The 23,268-nt window shown below is 39.1% G+C and overlaps 1 protein-coding gene across 4 annotated transcripts in view; it reads right to left on the minus strand.

Moving 5' to 3' along the window:
• Positions 1-23,268, minus strand: part of kcnab1a (potassium voltage-gated channel subfamily A regulatory beta subunit 1a) — a 124,211-nt gene that overhangs the window by 37,573 nt on the left and 63,370 nt on the right. The window lies entirely within an intron of this gene.

A 23,268-nucleotide genomic window follows, 5' to 3' on the forward strand; every position in this document is an offset into this window, starting at 1 on the left:
AAACATGCTTTTAATACACATGGAGGAAAAGTTTGCAAAATGTTACACCACTTGCACTTCTGTACCTATTTTACCAGAACTTTGCTATTAAAATTTACTACGTACACACACACATACACACACACATATATATATGTGTGTGTGTGTGTGTGTGTGTGTGTGTTGTTTATCTGCAATTAAAGTAAACAACATCATTTTTATAGATAAACTTCCCATTTAAAAAACACAAACAAGGTATTTTTCCCCTAATATACAAATCATTTTGGACTTGGAGTGTGGTCAGGGTGAACAGAAAGATTGACAAATCATTTATATTTATTTTTAGAGGCCGTGTTTTATTTCAACCTTTTAAATAGTTTACTTGAAGCACATTGCAAGCCACATCAGAGGGTGCTGTAGTGGTAAAGATATGGTCTTTTGTGACCCCCGAGCTATAATTAACCTCATCAGTTTACATAAATTAACAGATAATTTTGCTGTAAATCAGAGCAGTGCAGTGAAGCTATAATAATCTTTTAGAACTCCCAGGCACTGATAGTTTTTCTTAGACAAGCTCATAGAAGTAATAAACGAACAAATAACTTTGCTCAGATAAGCTTGGTTGGCTCATAATGCTGAGCCTACACAATGCATTCCCTCATTTAGCTTTCAGGGGAATAGATTGCAAGATGGATGAAGGAATGGCAGTGAAGAGGATAATGCATGAAATTGAAAAAGATTCAAAGAGGAAGAAAATAAATTTTCCCCAGCTGGAAGATAAAATGAGAAAGTGATCATTTCCCTTATTTAAAAACCACTTTAAAATGGTTCTTAATATGCAGATGCTTATAGCCTCACATAAATAAAAAACCCTCCACCACTACACACACAAACAGGTCATCCTCTCCCATCAAATATTTATTGAAAAATGAATCCTTCCCACAGCCGCCTTCCAAACAGATCTACCACAACAAGCCTTCCCCATCAACAGGTCCTTTCATTGCCTTTTAAACATGTCTTCATTTGCCTGATGATGGACAGTAATGACTTTCTCTAATACCCCCAGCACTATGGTAATATCATCTTCTCTTTTCATCTGCCAACACTCTCTCTCTCCTGCATGTCAACAGTCGTCAGCACAGATCTACCCTGATTTGGCCACCAGCTTCCACACTACATATTGTGGGGCAAAAATATAAATAATTAATTATTAATTAATTAAATACCCATTGGTTGATCCTTTAGTCTGAATTTTATATGCTTTGTAAGAGATAGTTAGCTAAAACTGGCCAAGAAGCACTGAGGGAATGCTCTGAATGTGGCCTTTGCTTTAATGTTAAAAGACAAGATGTCAAATTGTTATCATAATAAATTTAGTCTTTTCTTTTATTTTATTTTCTTTTCTTTTATTTTATTTTATTTTATTTTATTTTACTTGTCTTATCCAGCATCAAAGCATAATGGTCTGGCTGCTGCGTTGAGCCGACCAAATTTGCTTTGCCAAGGGGAGCTTAATGGGTATAAGGCTACTCTTGATCGCCATTTTTTTTATTTACGTTCTTATTTATTTATTTATTTATTTATTTAGAATTACAGAATTTCCATAATTTTGCTGGGCCTGTCTGGAGGGGACAGAAAAATTAGGAGAAGCATGAACAGAAATTAAAAGGAGAGTAGAAAAAAGAAAGCAGAGACAGAGATACAACAAATAGGCAATGACCCTTCAATCCGAACAAACACGAACCACCTGCTACACATATACAGAAACACAACAGAGAATTTTCCACAGAATTTACAAGAAAATAACGATTATAGTTATTATGAGCACCTATAAAAGATGAGCAAGCAGAAATAGAAAAAAACACGTATCACAGCAAAAACCAGAAACACACAAAAAACTTGTGGTTTAAGTTGTAGCCCGCATCTCCAGACCTAATTATTCAATGCAGCCTTTAGTCTGACTAAAACAGCAGCCATCTCTCCAAATAACCCACAGTTTTCTTCAGGAGGCATGCCACAAAGCTACCGTTAATCTTTTATGCATCTCTGACAGCCTCCTCTACAACGAGGAGCTTTGCAGGTAAAACCAAAGCACAGCAGAGAAGGAAGGAAGAATTTCAGCTTCTTCTAAAAAATAAAAAGTTCTGCCTGATGTCATCACTAGACAGTGCCACATTCAGTTCAGTGCATCTAAAAAACATCAGCGGTGTTAACTCAAAATAATCATTACCTGTTCGAACCCACAGAGATGACCAATCAGAAGCCAGAGGTTTTTGGAGGGAAGGGCAGCCTCCATGTTGTGTGTATTCACAGGAACTATGTGAATATTATTAAACAAATAGCAAATAGAGGCCACAAAGCTATTTATTTATTGGGTTGTATAATATACAGTTGTGAAAAATTATATGCTGAATGTTCATGCAGGACTTCTTTTTGTATCCATCTGGTAAAAATGTGAAAGTATGTATTAGAAATATTTGGTGAGCTTGTTTTCACCTGCTGTTCACACTTGTTTATTATCCTCAGATTCAGTGAAGCTGTATGATACAGAAATACAAAAACACATATGAAAGTGTGGCAACTAATTCTTCACAGGAAAGAACCAAGGCCAGTAATCACCCAGTTTAAATGATAACTTAATGTGGATTTCTCTTTTAGTTATCACAGAAAAAAGGTCCCACTGACCTAAATGCAATAAAAGGCTTACTTTAAATAGATACATCTTTTCTAATCATAGCATCTATCATGTTTTATCCCATTTTAACAAACTTAAGTAGCCCACTTTACCATGCAAATTTACCAAAGATGATGTAGATAATAAAGGAAATAAATCTGTTTTGGTCTCATTGCTGATGCTGACTTTTTTTCATATTTCTTCACCTCATATTCAGCAGCAGATTTGACACATTTTTGCTGACTTAGCATCACCAACAGCAGGAATTGGGCCAAGTCCTGTTACAGGTCTGTTCATCTGCCAGAGATGTGCGGAGGAGAGAGTGGGAAGCCATTATATTCTATAGACCGATGTCTGTAAGCGTACACATTTATAATTAGTAACAGCAAATTCTTTGAACAGGAAGTAAGGCTGCAGTACTAATGACTTCACTTGAGCAGAAAAGAGAGCCATCTGCAGTTAATTATCATGCTGCACAGATTAATTATCTCTCCATAGTAATTAACATGGACTGTATTAATTGATTAAAAACAATAAAAAACAAAGCATATCTGCTCGCATATCATTTATGTGACATTATATTTACATATTTGAGTAAAATGCAGTTAAGGCACCATCAATTTATATAATCTCCAATGACATTTCACACCTGAGAAGAATTAAGGAAGGATTAATGCAAAAACAAAATCTTTTGTTACTGTTGCAGAAAAGATGGAGGAAAGGTTTAAATTAAAAGATGCATTTGTATTAATGTCATCAACACTCTTTAGCAAACAGCATAATTAGTTAGTTTAGGGTTATTTTATCTTGCAAGATGTGCTTTGAGGGCATTTTTGAAATGTAAGTTTATGTCACTCATGCAAGTGTTAATGAATGCTATGTGACATCACAATGATTCATGCACTTTGTTGTTGTTTGGCCAGTTGTGCGACTCCAAGTTTCTGTAACTTTGCATGAACTTTCAGAGGGGAGCATTTGAAAAATATATTAGCTTAGGGTACCAGAGTATAAGTAGGTCCCTATTTAAAGCAACTTTACAACTCATCAAAACTAAGATGGTAAAATTATTGTAAAAATAATTTAAAAAACTTTAAAAAGCATGTCCTAATATACTGATGCATTATGCTGTGTTGATGTCACAATAAGCTTGTAAAATATATAATGTATGACTAAAATTACTTTTAGGTGGAGAGCCAGCCCGTGCTGTGTCTTGTGAAGCTATATTATATAAAATAAAGGAAATTACATTTTCTATGAGTGAATGATACCTATATGCAAGCAGGGAAATCCAGCACCCTGTGTCTGGAAGAAATGTAAAAGCTGCCAGTGGAACAACGGGAAGCAGTCTATCGACACAATGAATTGCAGCTGTAACATTTACTGTGAAGACTTTCTGCCTTTCTTGTGTGCAACATGTGTGAGTATAAGTTTACTTTGGACCATACAAATATGCGTTGTTTTATTTGTACCCATTCTGTAAACTGAATCAAGTAAATTACTGGATGTTAAATGTATTATTTGCCACATGTTGAGCCACAGAGGGCAATATGTGTTCAAATTGTCATATTGATCACTCAACAATCCATTTTGCCACAAGACAGCAGCTAAATCTCCTGATTGAAATTAAAACAGTGACAAAATCCTGTCATGGTATCTGGAAAATAAAGAGGAAGAATGGGTTAGGCTATTTGCATAGAAAAATGTTACAAGCCTGCTGTAATTGAGCTCTGAGAGTAAAAACACAAAACCAGCAGCTAAAATGAATCATTATGTAGCCACCTCCATTGATTTAACTACAATTAAACATGATCACCAGCCTGGTGGTTTCCATGACAAATACACAACTACATCTTTTTTTTCTATACCGAGGCAAATCTGCATTATGTTGGATGCTCAACATCAGTCTACTATTAGTATTATTATCACAGAGTATTTGCACACACATAATGATGAAGCTGTAGCACATTCAGCCATGGAGGCAGAGACGCAGGTTAGAAGCTCAGTAGATTTTTTCCATCCAGTTTATATATGATATATGTGTGGAAAAGAAGCAGGCACTATGAAATGTGTGTGTGTGTGTGTGTGTGTGTGTGTGTGTGTGTGTGTGTGTGTGTGTGTGTGTGTGTGTGTGTGTGTGTGTGTGTGTGTGTGTGTGTGTGTGTGCAGGTACAGTTGAAAAGTTACAGAAGGACAAAACTGTGCACAACCCAATTTGTGCTTGCAGTGACTCAGAGGGGCTGCGTGGGCAAAAGATCGTCACACTTCAGGCTTGAATCAGTCCACGAAAGTGCATGATCTGATATCTGTTGTCAAGAGGACTTCCTGCTCAGCAACACAGGCTGACTGCTTTTCAAAGCTGTGTAAACCAAGCACATGTGAGAACAGAAAGCAATTTCAACAAACAAGGATCCATAACACAAATTCTGTTGTCTGTAACCTGATTTTTCCCTTGCTCTCTGCTGCAACAGCTAAACCATCTTCCTAAAATAAGACCTCAGCTGCCTCTCATAAACATACAAATCTGTTTGTTTCTTTTGTCAGGGGTGGAGACATTTCAAGCCTCTGCCAAACACTATAGTTGAGGGATAGTGGATTATGATTTCTGTGGGAATCTGCTGCAATTTCCAGAGGAACACAGTAGACAAAAGGCAGACAAGGAAAAACAAAAACTTAAACTAAAACTTATTTTTGCTGGTAAACAGTGTTATAGCATCTGACAATAGATGCCATATACAGTACTCAACACTAAGCTAGCATAGCTAGCTTATATATACACAGTATATATATATATATATGTATATATATATATATATATATATATGTGTGTGTGTGTATTGTTTCTGATTTTTATTTATTTTTTTGGTCATTTCTTTATTGGTAATTGAATTGGTCTTCTGAAATTAATTATCAGAGAGTTTCATTATTGGTTTATGTCAAGTGCCAGGTAGTATTAATTTATTAACTTTGGTAGGAAAATCCATGTTTTAGTATTCATACCAGCGCTCATGCACAACAAGACCTTGACATGAGGAAATGTCCAAATTACATTGGCACAACCAGATCCATCATTTCATTTTCCATACCGATTATTCCAGGTACAACCAGATAGCAGATCTTGTTCAGTGTTTGGGAGTGAACTTTGTTAGAAAGCATGTTTTACAAAGAAAAAGAAGACAGAAAAGCCACATCCCGTCTTCAGCTCGTTTACTTTTGGTGCAGTCAGGAGAAATGGCTCAAGAAGAATGTTTGAATGCATGTTTCAAAGTTTTGACTCAGATAGTCCTTGCGCCAGTATTTGTAATGCATGTGGAGTTTTACAGCCTGGAGGCCAAGTACCCCCAGCAGAGACAACTTACATGGCATTAGCTACATACCTGCAGCCAGCTGAAGAAGGTTAATCCAACAAATCAGCATCATCATGAACTTCTATTTTCTGAGAATTTAGACCATCATAATTTATTTTAGCATATAATTATAACTCCAGTTAATCTTTTGTTCAAGACAAAGCTCACAGCTTTAAATGGGAAATGTGCTGATTTGCAGTTCTTGCAGTACATCAACACATGGTCGGATAATCTGCTGGATGACAAAAACATCATGTATTAATTTATCTCTGTGGACTTATTATGTGTTAAACTGTTATTCTGGGGTAGAGGTGAAATTTTATGGTTTAAGATTTTTTTATTTTTTTTATTTCATGAACTTAAAAAAATAAATAAATGAAATGTCACCACAGATTTGAATGTGAATGGATTAAAACTGATAAATGAGGAATTAGCACCTTTCTCAGAAGATTTTCAAATGTCACAAAAAAAATTGTGTTCCCAAAACATATGCTCAAATTCACCTGGTCACATAAATCTTGATTTAAACCCTCTGTAAAATAAACCCACACACACCCACGAGAGGACACGCAATGAGATGAATTTTTCACTGTCCAGGGTCACTAACAGCTAGAGAGGACATCACAATGATACAGACAGACTGGAGTTCTGCCACTTACTGATGAGTTTGCATTGTGCATGATTACATTTACAAATTAGAAGAGGAGAAAGGGAAGCATGCCAGGCTGTCAGCTATGAAATGAAAGCCAGCGTTCTGACTGATGTCCAAAAATATGTCTGCCTGTTCTGCCACCTGCATATCATCTCTGTTGTTGAGAAGGGGACCCCAAGGTTGATACGCTTTTCTGTGCTGAAACTTACTGCTGAGCCAGCCAGGGACAGATGGATAGGGGCAAACAGAGCCAGAAGCCAAAGCAGAGAAACTGCATCTAAGTGTTTTGTCACCATAAGATTGGTGGTTCAAATCCCTGAAGCAGCTGGGAAAATGCAAGTGAGGAACTAGAACAGTACAGTAACTCATCGCTGAATAAAGCCATTGCCAAAATGACCATGAGAAAGACATACAGTTGTTTAAATATGTGCTATACATCATAAATGACACATTTTCTTCATCATCTTTCAACACACTGAAATTGACTAGTAAGAAAAACAACAGATTTTATAGGTTGTTAGTTTCACTAATTAAAACATAATTCAGTAAGGAAGATTAATGCATGGGCACATGCACACAACAGCACAGCACCCAGTTCAATGAGTTCACTGACACACAGCATAAATCTGCACACATATCCACTAATATCTAATTACTCCTAACTTCCTCTCTGTTCCTGATCTCAAGAACTCAAGAACACACAAGGCATAATTTTCTTTTTGGAAAATGAAGGCTTTAGACAAAATTTAAGCAATAAAACAAATTAATTAATTAAATATAGGACATATAATATTTTCTGTATTGATGCAATATTATTAAAAACATCCACATGTCAATTAGAGCAAACAGATTTTGCAGTTATGTATCTCTTTGTAATTTTTAATGGAGTCCAGACTAACAACCCATCCAGATTGCTCCTGGTCAGCCTGAAACCTTTCTCTGACATCTCCTATGGAGTTTTTTCTTAGCGACATATGAAGGAAACATCGTGGCAGTTTCATGCCTGTGAAAGTCCCTGATAAAAACACAAACTTTCAAAACATGGATCTTGTGATTATCTCCCTGTGTGTCAAGATAAAAGCATTTAGATGCTTTCAGGAAGCTTTTTTGTCTTTACAAATGTGAAATACCCATAGTAATTGTTGTCTTTTACTGTATGACAGTCAATAGGATTTGATTTGATGTATGACAACAAAATCACTCTGAGAGCAATTACTTAAGGCCGTCAGTTTCGACTTAATTTATCAGAAACCAGTATTTCAGATTTTTAGTAAATCACACACTTTGGGGTAACATCTATAATTCACACTGTGTGGAGAAGGTAAGTAAAAGCATCACTGTGATCTTCTGCAGGGGTATCATCAACACCTATATCTTCTATCTATGAAAATATTTGACAATGTACAAGTTCCTTGTGAAAACATGTTTAGTAGTCATTTCCACATTATATGCTCACTCATAACAGATTAGAGTAGCCACATGGAAGAATATAGATACACCCAACAGAGCAAGTTTATACTTCTTATAACCTGCACAATGAAATCAGTCTCCAAAATTCAGCTGAGTAGCACCAGATGCCTGATGAGTCTACCATAACAGCCTAATTGGTTCTTTATATGCTTGACCCAGTAAAGAAACAACTATCATGAGGAAGGAAGCATATTTGCTGCATGCTGGAGTGAGCATGGACTGCAGATAATTAGAGCTCTATTTTCTCCACTGCAAATTATTCTACTTTTTAAATCAACAATAACCTCATTCAGGGCTATTTTTTGCCACGAAATGCAGTGTCACTGTTGAACATAGCAAAGTGTCACTCAGATTTTAAGAGAATATATTCAGTCTGATAGGCTGTGATATTGTTCAAGGATATGTCATCTTAAGTAACACTGTAACTAAACTGGAACAAGTTTGACATACAATGAGCAAAATCCAAATACACACTCTGACACAAACACTCTTACTCTCAGAAGCAAACAAAAAGAGAACATGCTGACACTAAAAGCCCCATAAGCTCACTCTGTCACACACTTTCATCAACTGAATTTTGTCATACACCCCTGCTCTGCCCAAGTTCTCTGCCATCCATGATTTTGTAACTAAAATACAGTGTAAAAGAGTGTTAATTGGCTCCAGGTCCCCAGGAGACATGGCAATGTAAAGCTGTTCATCATCAGCATAGCTGTGAAAATCAATGCCATGTTTCCAGATGATATCTCCAAGAGGCAACATGAAGTGAAGAAAGTATTGGGCCTAACCCCATGTCACGTCCCCTGGCCTCTGGCCGGGGTACGTGCTTATGAGATGCTGCATAGCCTGCGCCCTGCACCTCGTCTCAGAGACCTCCTCCTTCTTCCTCCTTCCTGGTGATTGGTCGCCTTCGGCTCCACCTTCCTTCGGAGGAGACAAGCCTTCGACACCTTAGTGGACAACTCCTTCACCGCACTTCCTCCTCTTCAGCCAACCAGCATGACGCCTGGCTTATAAAAGGGAGGCAGCAACGCTGATCATGGCAGCTGTGCTCCTTCGGCCCACAGCTTGCCAGTGCTGGGATTTTGCTTGAGTAGTAGCTGGACTGAGTGCCTTGTTGGTTTGTAGGAGCATTAATCTTCCCTTTATTTATTTATTTAGACACCGGAATAGGTTATTGTTTGAGATTCTGCGCCCTCTTTTGTATTCCTTGGTTTAGCAGACACCTTTTGTTTGTTTAAGAATATATTTGATTTGGTTTATATAAAAGCTCTGTTTAAGGAAGTGTAAGAGTAGTATTTTGGTTTGTGTGATATATTTGGATTTATAGTGGACTTTGTTTGGTTAAAGTTTAAGAATAGATTGTGTTTGGTTAATTATAACCTCGAATGAGGACACCTTGTGTTAATTAAGATTTCTTTGCTTACCTTGGTTGTTTTGTAACACTTGAACCCGTTTTGTATTGTAATAAATTATTGTGCATACTTTAAGTTTTGTTCCATTTGATTTGTTACTGACCCGAATACCCCTAGTTTGAGTAGGGGTCGTAACACCCCACACTTGACTTCATGGATTCTGGAAGAGTATGTATAAATACTTACTAAAAGCTGTTGTTCTGTGAGATAGGAGTAAAACCACTTTAAAACATTACCTGAGAGGCCCACCAGACTTCTAAATCTGTTAATAAAATCTGGTGATCTACTGTATTAAATGCGACAGTAAGATCCAGTGGCACCAGTACAGAAAGTTTCTGTAAGTACACCTGAGGTCATTAACATTCTGGTTTGTCCTAAAACCACATTTAAATGTTTCTAAAATACTGTGTTGATGCAATTGAATAAAAACAAGTTTTTTAATAGCTCAGAAGGGCCCTCGCCACTGCTGTTTTACGGACAGATGGGGAGACACCCATCTGAATTTATTATGACAAAAAGCTCACACTCAAAGAAACCATAAAATGTTGTTAAAAGCGATGTGGGAATAGGAACTAAAAGGCAGGCTGTTAGGTTTAGTTGGGAGAAAACTCACCCAAGAATCTTTGCATCAATCAGGACAAAACTCTAGTGTTTCTAGTGTTTAGGTAAAAACAAAGCTTCAGATCTGTTAAAATTAACTTCTGGAGAAGACTGGATCTAATATCATTGATGTTACCTCTGAAGTGGTCTGCAAAGTCCTCTGATGCTGTCATGGAGGACATGTTAAAATCTGTGTTTACTAAAAGATCAATTGTCTTAAAAAAGGAATTTGGAGTTATTCTTCTTTTCTGTAAGATTTGAAAATGAAGTGTTCTGGCCCAGTCTTTTATTCTGAATTTGAGTTTTCTTTAAAAATTCTTAAATTAATTATTAATTTTTTTTTTCCCCCCTCTATTTCCTCTCTGCTCTCCTGCAATTTAATTTGTGGTTTTTGATTTGTTAATTTCTCCATGGTGATGTGAATTTGGGTCTTATTATTTGAGTTTTGAGTGGAGCTACATGCATAGATGACATACTTAAGTTTGCTGTTAAAATGATCCACAACAGATTATGACCAAGTCCAGGTGTGTCCCCTGTTGTAAGTAGGCTGTGTAACGTGTTGTTTAAAATCATTTTAAAATATTTAAAAACTGCTAATCGGTTGCACAATCCACAATTGCACCTCTTCACTCACATGTTTCATTTTATGCTACTCCTCTACAGAATCTACTGTATATAGTGTATATTAATTTGATATTTGTAGTTGTAATTTGTATTTGTATATATTGCTCTGTGTATAGGAGAAACAACTATATAAGAGCCTGTTTTATCTATTACTTCTTACTTATTTTATTCGTGAACTTCTTACTCCTAAAACTTCCACTAGAGTGACAACATCTGCAAATAAAACTGATTTTGATTCTGAAATACTTAAGGGAAAAGGTTTTGGACAAGATTTGTAATATTTTGAAATTATATGCTGGCATGTTCTCTATGAAACTAAAGTGTTATTTTAAGAAAGACCAAGGTTGTTGACTGACATTTGTTCTGAACCAACAATCAAAGCAGGGAAATTCAGCCCCAGTTGCTGCCACTTACAACTAAATCCCCTGAGGGATCAACAAATGTCCTCAGCTCTTTGATTCAATTCCAGAGTAAATAAAGGTTAATCAAACCAAGAAAATCCTAAATTAATTGTTACAATATGACCTTTGCTGAAATGCAATTGGATTTACAATAAACTCACAGGCTCAGTAATGCAAACAAAGAGCTTTTCCAAGCAATTGGAAAAATTAATGCAACCAGTACATGTTTGTAATCTTGACCATCAAGCTAGAGCCATGACTAAATAATCACTGGATCTACTGAAAGGTGAAGATCCATGTACAAAGAAAAGAAATACTTTAGTGTATTGCTGAGACAGAAACATCTCTTTCTAAAATGAATGACAAACTGCATTACCTAATTACCTGGAACGCAGCAGTGATTCACATACCATTTTATCTTACATCAGTAACAGTCCTTCTAAAATCCCACCTGGATCTGGATTATATACAGAATAGCTGTATCAGCTTTACACTGTATGCTTTTCAGACATCACATACAGCTTCTTTGGCAAAACCCAAGTTGTAAAATTGACTGGACTTGAGCTCTTTAAATGCTTCCCAAGGTGTCCAAGCAAGATGAGAGGGGCGAAACTTCTTGATTTATGGTGTCTTAGGCAAAACAAATAGAAGAATTAAAGTGAAAGTGACAATTTCACTAACTGATTGTGAATTTCCAATAGAAAGTTCTGTCTTAGTTTTACGCCACAGACCCTTGCTCTTGGGTTTGGTAGTATTCCAACTTTTTAATTTAACAGATGTTAAATAAAAAAAAATACCTTATTTTTTCTCTAAAGTCATTCCAGTGTGTGTATGAGAATTAGCTCCATCCATGCAACAACATACGCTGCAGTCTTTTTACAACTTGCTCTCATTGTTGCTAACTATCTCTGTATATTATCCTAAAAGAGCAGCTATGCTAAATGCAGTAAAGTGTTACACAAACGGTGGCTAAATGCCATACTGCTACCAGAACTGCAAGCACTTGCTTTTCCTCCTTCACTCTCAGAATCATGTTAAATGGAGGTATGACTGAAAGGTGATGGTATCAAACAAAGCCAGATTTGTAAATTCAGTGACTGCCTGGTCGCACATCCTCAGAACAGGTGTTATTTCAGTCCCTATTTCTGACTCAGTGTGAGGTCTGATAATAGAAACTCAAAATATCTAAACAACAGTATTTTTTTTGAGGTATACAGCTGTAATAAAATGTATTAAATGAAATGTAAGACATATTAGAACACAACTAAAACATTTAATGGATATTTCCTTTTTGTTAGTTTTTTTTTTTTTTTTTTTTTAAGTGAGGCAGTAGGAAATGAGTTTTACCTCTAAGACCACTTAAGCCTGATAAATAGCCATAGCTGTTTAAGCAAATGGTATAAATAAATAATTTGATACATTTCCGCTGTTGTGTCAGACTGTTTACTTATTTGTTGTTATTTTCTCAACCGGTAACTGTGTTACTCTGCATTATTGTCTGCATTGCATCTTTGCACTGTTTCCTAAGATGCGGCTAATTCTGCAGGTTCAAAGCCATAACAACTACGAGACAGCAGAAAGAAGAGATTCTAGGAACAAACAGATGAGACTTCTCATGTCACCTGTTCATTCTCATCCAAATAATGAGCACTCCAGATGCAGTGTTGTTTCAGTGCATCCTGGTAGAGTGTTGATGTCTTACTGTAGTCCAATAGAGCTCTCTGCCAGTCAAGCAAGTATAGTAAAACCTAAAGATCTTTCTCTATTGCTGCAGCTTGGAAAAGCACAAACACGTACCATTTTTTAAATCGCAGTAGGCTGTCCAACAAGTCTGCAGAACAACAGTGCAGTCCTCTGGAGTCCTTCAGTCAGGAAGTAGTGACTAAGTAACTAAATAACAGTAAAACTGCTTTGCTGTTTGTTTATTTTTAGATTTGAGTTTTTTTTATTTGGGGAGGGAAAATGTCTCTTTTACTTGCCTCCTTGTGATTTGCTTTAACTTGTCAGGAAAACTGTTGACTCCCCAAACTGAGATCACACTGACTGCATATTTATAGTAGATAAATACATTTTAAGCAAATGTTTAGTGTTCTATAATAGCATGGTATTACCTAAAACTGAAAATACTACAGTGTAATTTTCTGACCATATTGCCCAGCCTCCTACCTCTTAACGTGGACATTGTCATAGAGTGAGGTGGAGGATACTCCTGGCATGACATAATGCTATTGCCTGTGGATCGCATCCTAGACACCATCTTGTGTGTAGAAAGGTGCTCCTTGCTTTGACAGAATTGTGGTATTTAGTGATCTTGACCAGTCTGTCATGTACACTGCGAAATCGCTCTTGCAGGTCTTCATCACACATACCAAAATAATGTTTGTTTTCCATCATTTCTAACAGTATCATGCAGAACACTGCAGTGTACACATTGTTATATGTGCATGTGGTATAATCCTTTTTAAAAATATCTCCTGTCTGCAGACAAACAGAACAATACAAATAAAAAAATCAAGAAAAACTGTGCGAGTACGCAAAATTCAAAAGATAATAATGCTATCCATCCTGCCTCAAACTCTAAAGAAATTCTCTCTGTCTCTCTATCTTCTCTTGTTATGCTTTATGTTCTCAACAGAAATGTGGCCTACTTAGTGGCTCCATGGGTCAATAGAAAGATTATGATCATAGTCTTACTGTTTCGTAGTATTTAAAGAATCTCATGCATGCATATTGACCTTGTTAGACTATTCCAACATGAGGTTTTCATGCTTTTAGTTTTAATGAGAAGTAGCTGCCCTTATTTACTTAAAACATTAAAATAACAAAGAAACCCCAAATACATGATTTTACATTTTGATCATGATGGGCAATCAAGGTACTTGAGGTCGACAGCTTTGTTTTTAATGATTCATCTATGTTTTATTGCTTGTTGCAACACAGTTTGTCACTATCTTATCGCTGATGTTCATTGATTCAGTTTTTCCCACTGTGCCCAACTGCACCTGCAGCTACCCAGAGGAAATAAGTCTAAGGTTTAATTAAAGGCCGGCAGTAAATATTGTGTAGACAGAATTGGTGATCACTGTACTAGGTGTAAGGTTTATGTGAACCCTAGTCCCTCTGTGGATTTGTATGTACCAGGTGTTTGTTTCAGATCTCTATTTGGTTCCCAAGTGATAAATTAGACTTCAGATAAGATGTGCTTGCTAAGCGATGCAGTATTATACTTTGCTGCTGTTTGAGCACTAATGAACCCTTATTTATTATTTTTAAGTTAAATAACATAATTAAAATGCTATTTCCACTGGGAATCTTTGCTCTTTTATTTCAACACATAAACGCAAGAAGGATAGTAATGTGTACTGTACAGCACACACAACAGAAATCAGCCCATGGTGATAACAGCAAACATGAGGGAAAAGGGACAGAAGCGCAGAGAAGTCTGTAAATATAGAGGAATAATAAAGGCAGGAAAAAGGAAGGGGGGTCACTAAAGCAACAATTAGTAAAGGTCTTTCCATGCAGACATATGCAGAACTCATGTTCCCTTCTCCTTTTTCATATGAAAAGGGAAATATTTCTTCAAATAAAGCGGCTGAGTACTATACAGATTAGTAGGCATGTTTTTCCTCAGCACCAAATGTACTAGCATTTTCTTTTGTAGTGTAATATTAATAGTTCTTATTTTTTTAATAATTATTGTAACTGATTAGTTTTTTTATATAATGTTTCTGCCTTAAAACTTAAAAAACCCATCGATTTAGAGGTTAAGTCTCCAAAGGTAAGCTCAGTCCAGCAAAATCCACAAACAACGGATAAAACTATATCAAGAAATGTAAAACAGTGAGTTAATGGAGTTATTGCCACTTGTTAAATACTTCTAGAGTCTTTTCATGTCTCTTCAAAGTAAAGAGTCTTCTTCTGCTGCTCTGAGAAAATCCCATTTTTATCACAATTAGAGACAAATTTGTCACGTTAGCTGCATTTCACAGACAAGTACTTAACTTTGATGATGGATGTAATAGGATTTAAATTACAGGCTGCTAACCTGATACAGCAGCTGTGTTGTGATACAAAAGCCAGGAAACAGTTTGGAAAATGCTGGCACTTCTTATGAATACCTGGAAGATAATCAGATAAACCAGTCCAGTTTTTAACCAGTCCAATTATTGAAGTACTATCACAAACCTGCACATCTTCTAACCTCTTCATAAGTCTTTATCACATTCAAATCCTGCAGCTGCCACTATGAAAATGCTCAGCCAAAGGAGACCTGCAAACACAGAATGACTCTGTGTGCATACTTGGTAAAGCTTTTCTGTCTTCTGCCTGCTTTGATACTGCTGCACTAGAAACCTGATGTTAAAAACAAAAAGATTAAAAAGAGGAGAATACATTTTTCTTAGTCAAATTAAAGCAGTAGCAGAGGGAGTTTCTCACTCAGTGTGTGATTGAATACCTGTCTATATACCTCTCGCCATTCTTCAATCAATTCATCTCATCAAGTTTCACTCATCACACTCTCCCCACATTCCCTCACCCTGTCTGTAACGCCTCCCAACCCACACATGCTCTTCTCACCATTATCTCCCTTTAATTAACCTGAACTCTCCTCCAGACTCTCCACGAGGTCCAGCATGTTGTGATTGTTATAAAATGGAACTGAGTGTCACAGAAATTCCTTGGGAATTGTATTAAGGAGCACAAAAAAGGAGGGAAAATGATAATTCATGCTCATGGGCAAAAGAAATAGTGGATTAAATAATGTGACTATTTAATGGATCACCGTGGGAACAAAATGGTAGATGAGTCTAAAGGAGAGGCAGAGGGAAAAAAATTGAAAAACAGGCCAGTTCTCATTAAGCAGCCCAGTCTTGCTTCAGAGTCACATTATTTAGTCAAAATGAAGTAGATTTACATTTGAGTATTACAAACCTAACCTTTCCATGCATTTATTTTCTTTTAGCTTTCTAGCCTTAACTACATTTCATGAGAGGCCCAAACACAGATTCTAGAGTCAAGCCAGAGCCAGAAGTTTCAGTTTGAACACAAATATGTATCATTTTAAAACATAAAACTAAACATGTACACACTATTAACACCACATGGTACAGCACAGCTTGAACAGAACAAATGATTCTTTAAAATATAGTCACAAAATTGCTACCAGCTAAAACCTTGAAAAGTTTGTTTGAAATATCGTTTGTGCACCTACTGAGAAATGAACGCTGCATGTTTGCAAGCTGCAATATGAAGGTAACCACAAGCGACACCATAGGGACCACTTTGACTGGATATAGGGTCTGAGAGTCAACAGCGATAAAAATGATGGAAAGGTTTGAAAACGAGATATGGCATCTTGTTTTAGGCACCTTCCATACCACTTACAATACAGCTGCTGTGTTTTGTTTTTTGTTTTTTTTTTTCTGCCACCTTCTCAAAATGAACTAAATGCTAACCTCCTCTGTTGTTGAAAATTTGGCACCTTTATCCGGTCTGAGTTCTGTAACATGCTCCCTAGTGGAATCCTCCTGTAACATAATACACAAGCAAGTATGTGAACAATTTCTCTCACAACAGAGCTCATTACCTACACAAATGCAAAGTTAAAATGCAAGATTCTTACTCACAAACAAACCAACAGACCAGAGAAATGTTTCATTTCTGCAGCCATTCACAGGTCAGAAGAGACAGAAATCAGTTAAACCGCATGACCTTCATGATATAAACACACACACACACACACACACCTCTTACACATGGACATATCTATTAAGGAATCTGTTTACTGTTTACTGCATATTAATTCTTCACAAAGTATAAATAAAACGATTTTCAGTCATTTTTATTGAGTTTTGCATCTTTCAAATGTGCACTTTGCAAATGACATTGTTCCTCGATAAACACATTGCAGGTTCCTACCTCCAAATACCCTGCAGGGGTTTGTATTGCAGCAAGCAGGATATGATCTCTGTAGTGGCCTTACAGTTTTTCAGCTGTTTATTTGAAGTGCTGTATTTGAGATGACTAAATGCATGAATTATCTTTGAGTAGGTGGTGGTGCAGAATGGGAACAAATTTATATGAGCAAAGCTTCACGGTAGGTTGGTAAAAACAATGAGCCAACTTTCAGCTTTCATTAATCTATGGGTTTTGATAGATAAATAATCATTTGAGCTTGAAAACAAAATAGTTCAAAAACATATAAGTATTATAAGCTCCTATATCATTTGTATTCACAGTTTCATCTAAAACAACTTTAACCCACAAATATTGAGTTTAACCAAAAGAACAAAATGAAAAAAGCACATCGGAGAGAAAGTTAAAGCATTTTTGCTTGAAACAATAAATTATAAGACTAAGTCCAGAAAATGTTTTGGTGATCATTTTAAGCCCACCTCCCAGTGAAACCTCCCTTATTGTAACGTGTGTCAGTGTGTACAAGGGTTCCAGTTAAAAGCTTTTCCTGGCTCTCATCTGATCAGCGAAAATGAGTAAAATGTGTTTTGTGTTAACATGTTTCCAATTTGCATGCAAGTGCACATCACGGTGTGTGTAGGTGTCAGTACACTGTCCAGAAAATATAGCACCAGCCTCAGGGGGGATTTTTTGTGACATGGATAAAATGCAATGAGCTAAAGCAGACACTGTATCATAACACCTAGCGTACAGTGTGCCACTGCTCTCTACAGGGATAAGGAAAGAGGGAGAAACAGTGTAAGGAAAAGCAAAAAGAAGGATGAAAAAGAAAAGAGAAAAACAGAGTGGGAAAATGAGTGAAGGGGTAGAATATGAAGTCAGAAAAAAAGGCGGATTGAAAAGGGCCATTTGTAGGGGAAGCAGCCATGTGTGTCTGTGTGTGGTCTTTTTTTTCCCCATATTTGTATGGTCCAAAAATCAGGACTCCAATATACTTGTGGTATTTCAGCTTTACAGGGTCCTAAATGGTGGCCCTTTCAAGCTGAGGGCCAAACAATTTATATAGTGGCCTACACAGCAACGTTCTAAAAAATCACATTTACAAGCTGGTAGTGTGAACCACCACATAACTAAAGGTGAGGATTTTCTCAACCCTATCAATAATCTTTTCACCACTTTCTCTCATATTTGATCTCCTGATCTCATTTGTATGCCTCACTGCTTTTCCTGGCTCCTGGTAATTGACCGTATTCGTACTGTCATTGCATCAGTAAAACATCTGGCCTGATAAATTATGATGTGAAGCAGACAAGAAGGCAGTGAAAAATACATCTGTCGTCATCAAGCTGGATGTTAACACTTTTATACCATTTATAATAGATCAAACCATGTCATTTTGTTTTAAGTTGTGCTGTGAAGATCTTTGATTTTTAAGTCTGTATCTACATAAAAAAGCTGTGCATCGTTAACACTTTACCAGGGTTTGTAAGGGGAAGGTATTAAGGAGAACTACAAAAATATAGACACAAATGCCAGTGTAAAATAAATAAATTAATTAATAAGGTTGAATAAAATAACTGAAATGAGCAAAAAAGGTTTAACTGCATTAGTTGAATCAAATTTCTCAATACTGCACTGAAGACAACATCGAGATGAGACAGCTTTGCAAGCAGTAGCAGTAAAAATATCCACCATCTATCAGCTACTCTGGCTTCTTGTGACTTTAGTTTTATGTTCAGTAGAAATTGGCTTGGCTCTGCTCTGGTAATAAAAGAGATAAATGTAAATTTTAAGAGTAAGCACTGCTATATTTGTCCCCCTCATACACTTAAACGCACCCTCATCAATCCCTTATTTATTTAACTTTGATTATTATCATTATTATATTCCAAAATTATGATGATAAATGATAACAAGATTTGTATCATGATCTCAGAAAACTGGTAAAAAAAAACCTCAGTATTCGCTGTTTGTGCTATTTGCAAATCACTTTTTCATTTGTTATTCTAGTTGCAGTGTAGCAGTGCATTTCATCCTGAGCAGCCACACATATCATCGTGAAGAAGCCTGCTCATCATGCTGCTATATAGAGACATGGTATGATGTTGTCACGCATGCCACAGTGTTGTCTAGCATCCAGCATAACCACAGTTTAATTTATGTAGCTTGTTTCCACTCATAGAGCAACATTGGGGTCATTGTTAGTTCACTTCTATGACCTGCCCTACTTTGATCCCTTCAGTCATCAGTTAAAAAAAAAAAAAAAACTTTATGTGTCAGGACTGCAGAGATACCTTTGAGACAAATAATTCTTGACAGGGGATCAGAGAGGCAGTGTGATTCAGCCAGGAGGATGGTGATTACACTGAATACAATCACAGCATTTTGACACAGATACTGACTTTTTTGTTTTGTTCATTTTAGACCCGATCAACTTTTAAACTGCAGATATTTTCAGTCAAGTTGGTGTGGCAGGTTAAAAGTAGGCAAGCCAAAGTTTGAATGTGAAACATGAGCAGTGTTGGGAACGTTACTTTATAAAAGTAATTAGTTATAGTTACTCACTACTTTTTCAAAAAAGTAACTGAGTTAGTTAAAAAATTACTTGATAATAAAAGTAACTAGTTACCAGGGAAAGTAACTATTGGGGTTACTGTATGTTGCTTTATCTCGAAGAGGGTTAGGGGTTAGGGGGTTTTTCACCTGACTGCTCCACACTCGCCATCTCTGCTGCTTTTCCTCGAGGTTTGTTTAAGAAAATTAAGCCCGTCCGGGTTTGTTTGTTAAAGCACTGGCTCTGATTAGCTGCCGTGAAACATGCCAGCTTTAACTGACAATGACATCAGCCAATCATTTTGCTTATCTCGCTCCAGTTCATCCAACCGGAGCTCTCCCAGTCCCAACCAACAGCCTTGTTGTGGAGCCGAAGCGTGTTCTGATTTTGCAGTTCAGTCAGTTTATTGTAACGCACTGCCTTTACTGTACAATAACTATAACGGCGTTACAAATATGGGGAAAATAATTAGTTAGATTACTCCGTTAGTGAAAAAATAACGGCGTTACGTAACGCCGTTATTTTAAACGCCGTTATTACTGTAGCGTTGCGAGGTGTACGGGCGTCTAGAGTCACTCTTTTATGGACAAAAACTCAGAACATACACCAGTTTGGAGATGGGCAACACACTCCGTTTATTCATTACATTTTCCCCCTTTTTTTAAGCAACACCCACGTCGCATTCCTTTTACGTCACACTCGCGCCCGCACTCTTACATGCGTCCCCCCTTACACAAAGAAATGTCCCCATTTCACAACACACAAGGAAGCACAACACATACAGCCTAAACACGGCACAAGGCAACCAAACAATAAACTGCAAAACACAGCCTAACACACAACCAAAGAAGTGCAAACATAAAAACACGCCCCTCCTTACAGAACACACAAGGAGCCAACGAACATGTATAGTCACTCCATGATATAGTCCTTAAAGCGGCCAGGGGGCCGTGAGGACCTCCCAACCCGGGAGAACCGCGGCAGGGCAACAGCCTGTTCAGGGGAATCACTAACACCCGAACCAGGACGAGCATCACAGTCCATGCGCTCACCAAAGGGAGAAACACCCACAGGGCCACTGGGCATGGCAGCCTGCCCCTGTAGAGCAGCAGGCGGGGAAGGGGAGAGGGGGCTACCAGACAGGCCACCCAAAGGAAAAGAGACAGGCAGATTGTAGCGCCGCAGCCTATCATAATGGACGGTCTGCAGAGGGGCCTCCTCCCCAAATGGGCTACTAAGCTGATAAGTGACCCCAACCTCGTCATCCCTGTCCAGCCGTTGTTGCACCAAGTAAGGTCCCTTCCAGTGGGGGGCCAGTTTACGACGGCTCTCCGTGGGGTCATTTAACCACACCAGGTCCCCGATCTCATAAGGTTCGTGCCTCGACTTGGTGTCATAGTAAGCCTTTTGCCGTCTGCTTGCCCCAATGTTGTAGTCTCTCGTCTGCCGGAAAGGAGTGTCTAGGCGCCCGAGGAGGGAACAAGCAAAATCCTCGGGGGACCCATCCACAGGCCCACCATGCACCAGAGGCCCCAGCACCACATCCACCGGTGTCCGGGCCTCCCTGCCATGTGTGAGGAAGTATGGTGTGAACCCAGTGCTGGAGTGCACACTGGTGTTGTAGGCAAAAGCAACCTGTGACAGGAAAGAGTCCCACTCCCCCTCACAAGACAAAAGCGTTTTAGCCAACTGGTCAACAAGTGTTCTGTTAAATCTTTCCACCATACCATCAGACTTAGGGTTGTATGGTGTGGTATGAGTCTTTTTCACACCCAGCTTCCCACACAAATGTTTCACCACATCTGACTCAAACTGTCTGCCCATGTCTGTGTGCAGCGTCTCCATCACACCATGCTCCAGGATATACCCCTGAAAGAGACACTCAGCAACTGTGGTGGCTTTTTGGTCAGTGGTGGCATACAGGTTAACAAACTTTGTGAAATAGTCCTCCACAACTAAAACATACCTGTTGCCCTTTGAAGTGACCGGCAACTCAAGTATGTCGGCTGCAACACGTTGGAAGGGCCTCTCTGCCTGCGAGGTCCTCATAGGGGCATGATGTCGAGGCACCGGGGACTTCCTCCGTTGACAGGCATAACACCGATCACACCAAGCTTTGACATCACTGTGCATGGTCGGCCAATAACACACGCCCCTTGCACGAGCCAAGACCCAGTCAAAAGCAAGATGAGCCGTCAAAGGTGTGCCGTGCAGATGTCTGAGGACCTCAGGAACCAGGACAGCAGGAACCACAACCTGCGTAGTTTGCCCCACATCCAACAGCCCAACAACCCTGCACAACAGCCCGTCAACGAAGACCAGCCGGGGAAACTCATGCCAAAGTCTCCTCAAACCCCGACCAGCATCCCTTAACCTCCACCTTGGGGGTCTCTGACCCTCCTCCAGCCAGGCCAACACCTGTCCAATGTCAGTGTCACTCTGCTGGAGCTCCCTGACACTGGAGCCATTGTGTGACAGAGTATAGAGCAAGGCCCGGTCTACACACGCTTGGGGGCCGGGGCCTGAACTCGGATCCGCTGCAGGGGCTGGGGTGGGGGTGGGAGTCTCTATGGCGCACACGGTGCTGGGGCAACTGTCTATACCTGTTTGGGTACCTGTGTGCACAAGAGCACGAGCAGCAGCAGGGGCATGATCGTCCACCAACTCTGCTCCGTGGTCGGGTCTGCGTGAAAGAGCATCCGCGTTCGTGTGTTGATTCCCACTCTTGTGCACAATCACCCAGTCATAAGGGTCCAGTTCCAGGGCCCAGCGGCTGCGGCGCCCCGTTCTGTCATTGTCAATGGGAAGCCGCCGTAGGCCCAACAACGGCCGGTGATCAGTAACAATGGTGAATGGGCGAAGACCCAGATAGTGTCGGAAATGACGAACAGCCCACACTATCGCCCACAGCTCCCTGTCATACGTAGACCATCGTCGTTCAGCCGCTGTGAGGGAATGACTGGCATAAGCCACCACCCTTTCCAGACCACCAACATCCTGTGCCAACACTGCCCCCACAGCCACCTGGGAAGCGTCGGTGTATAGCATGAAAGGGTGGGTGAAGTCTGGGTGACCCATAATGGGTTCTGCACAGAGGGCATCCCGCAGGGACTCAAACGCCCCCTGGCAATCTGCAGTCCACTAAAATGGAACGTCCTTGCCTGTGAGGTAACTGAGGGGGGCTGCTCGCTGGGCAAAACTCCTTACAAACCTTCTATAGTAGGAACAGAGACCCAGGAAGGCACGCACCTCAGTAGCAGACCTTGGCATAGGCCATGACTTGACCTTGCTTGTGTTTTTGGGGTCCGGGCAAAGCCCCTCAGCAGAGATGATGTGCCCAAGGAACACCACATGGTCACGGGCCAGGTGGCACTTCCTGGCATTCAGCCGCAGCCCCGCTGCTCCAATTCGGGTGAAGACCTCCCCCAGAGCTGAAAGATGGTCCCCGAATGACCTGCTGTAAATCAGTATATCGTCAAGATATACCATGCAGATGTGCCATGGCAGCCCCTTTAACACCAGCTCCATAACCCGCTGGAATGTCGCCGGCGCATTTGTGAGCCCCATGGGCATGGATCTGAACTGGTAGAGGCCCTGCCCAGTGGTGAACGCAGTCTTTTCGCGGTCCTCTGGCGC

Source organism: Melanotaenia boesemani, chromosome 9 (assembly GCF_017639745.1).
Source record: "Melanotaenia boesemani isolate fMelBoe1 chromosome 9, fMelBoe1.pri, whole genome shotgun sequence".
Taxonomy (NCBI): Eukaryota; Metazoa; Chordata; class Actinopteri; order Atheriniformes; family Melanotaeniidae; genus Melanotaenia; species Melanotaenia boesemani.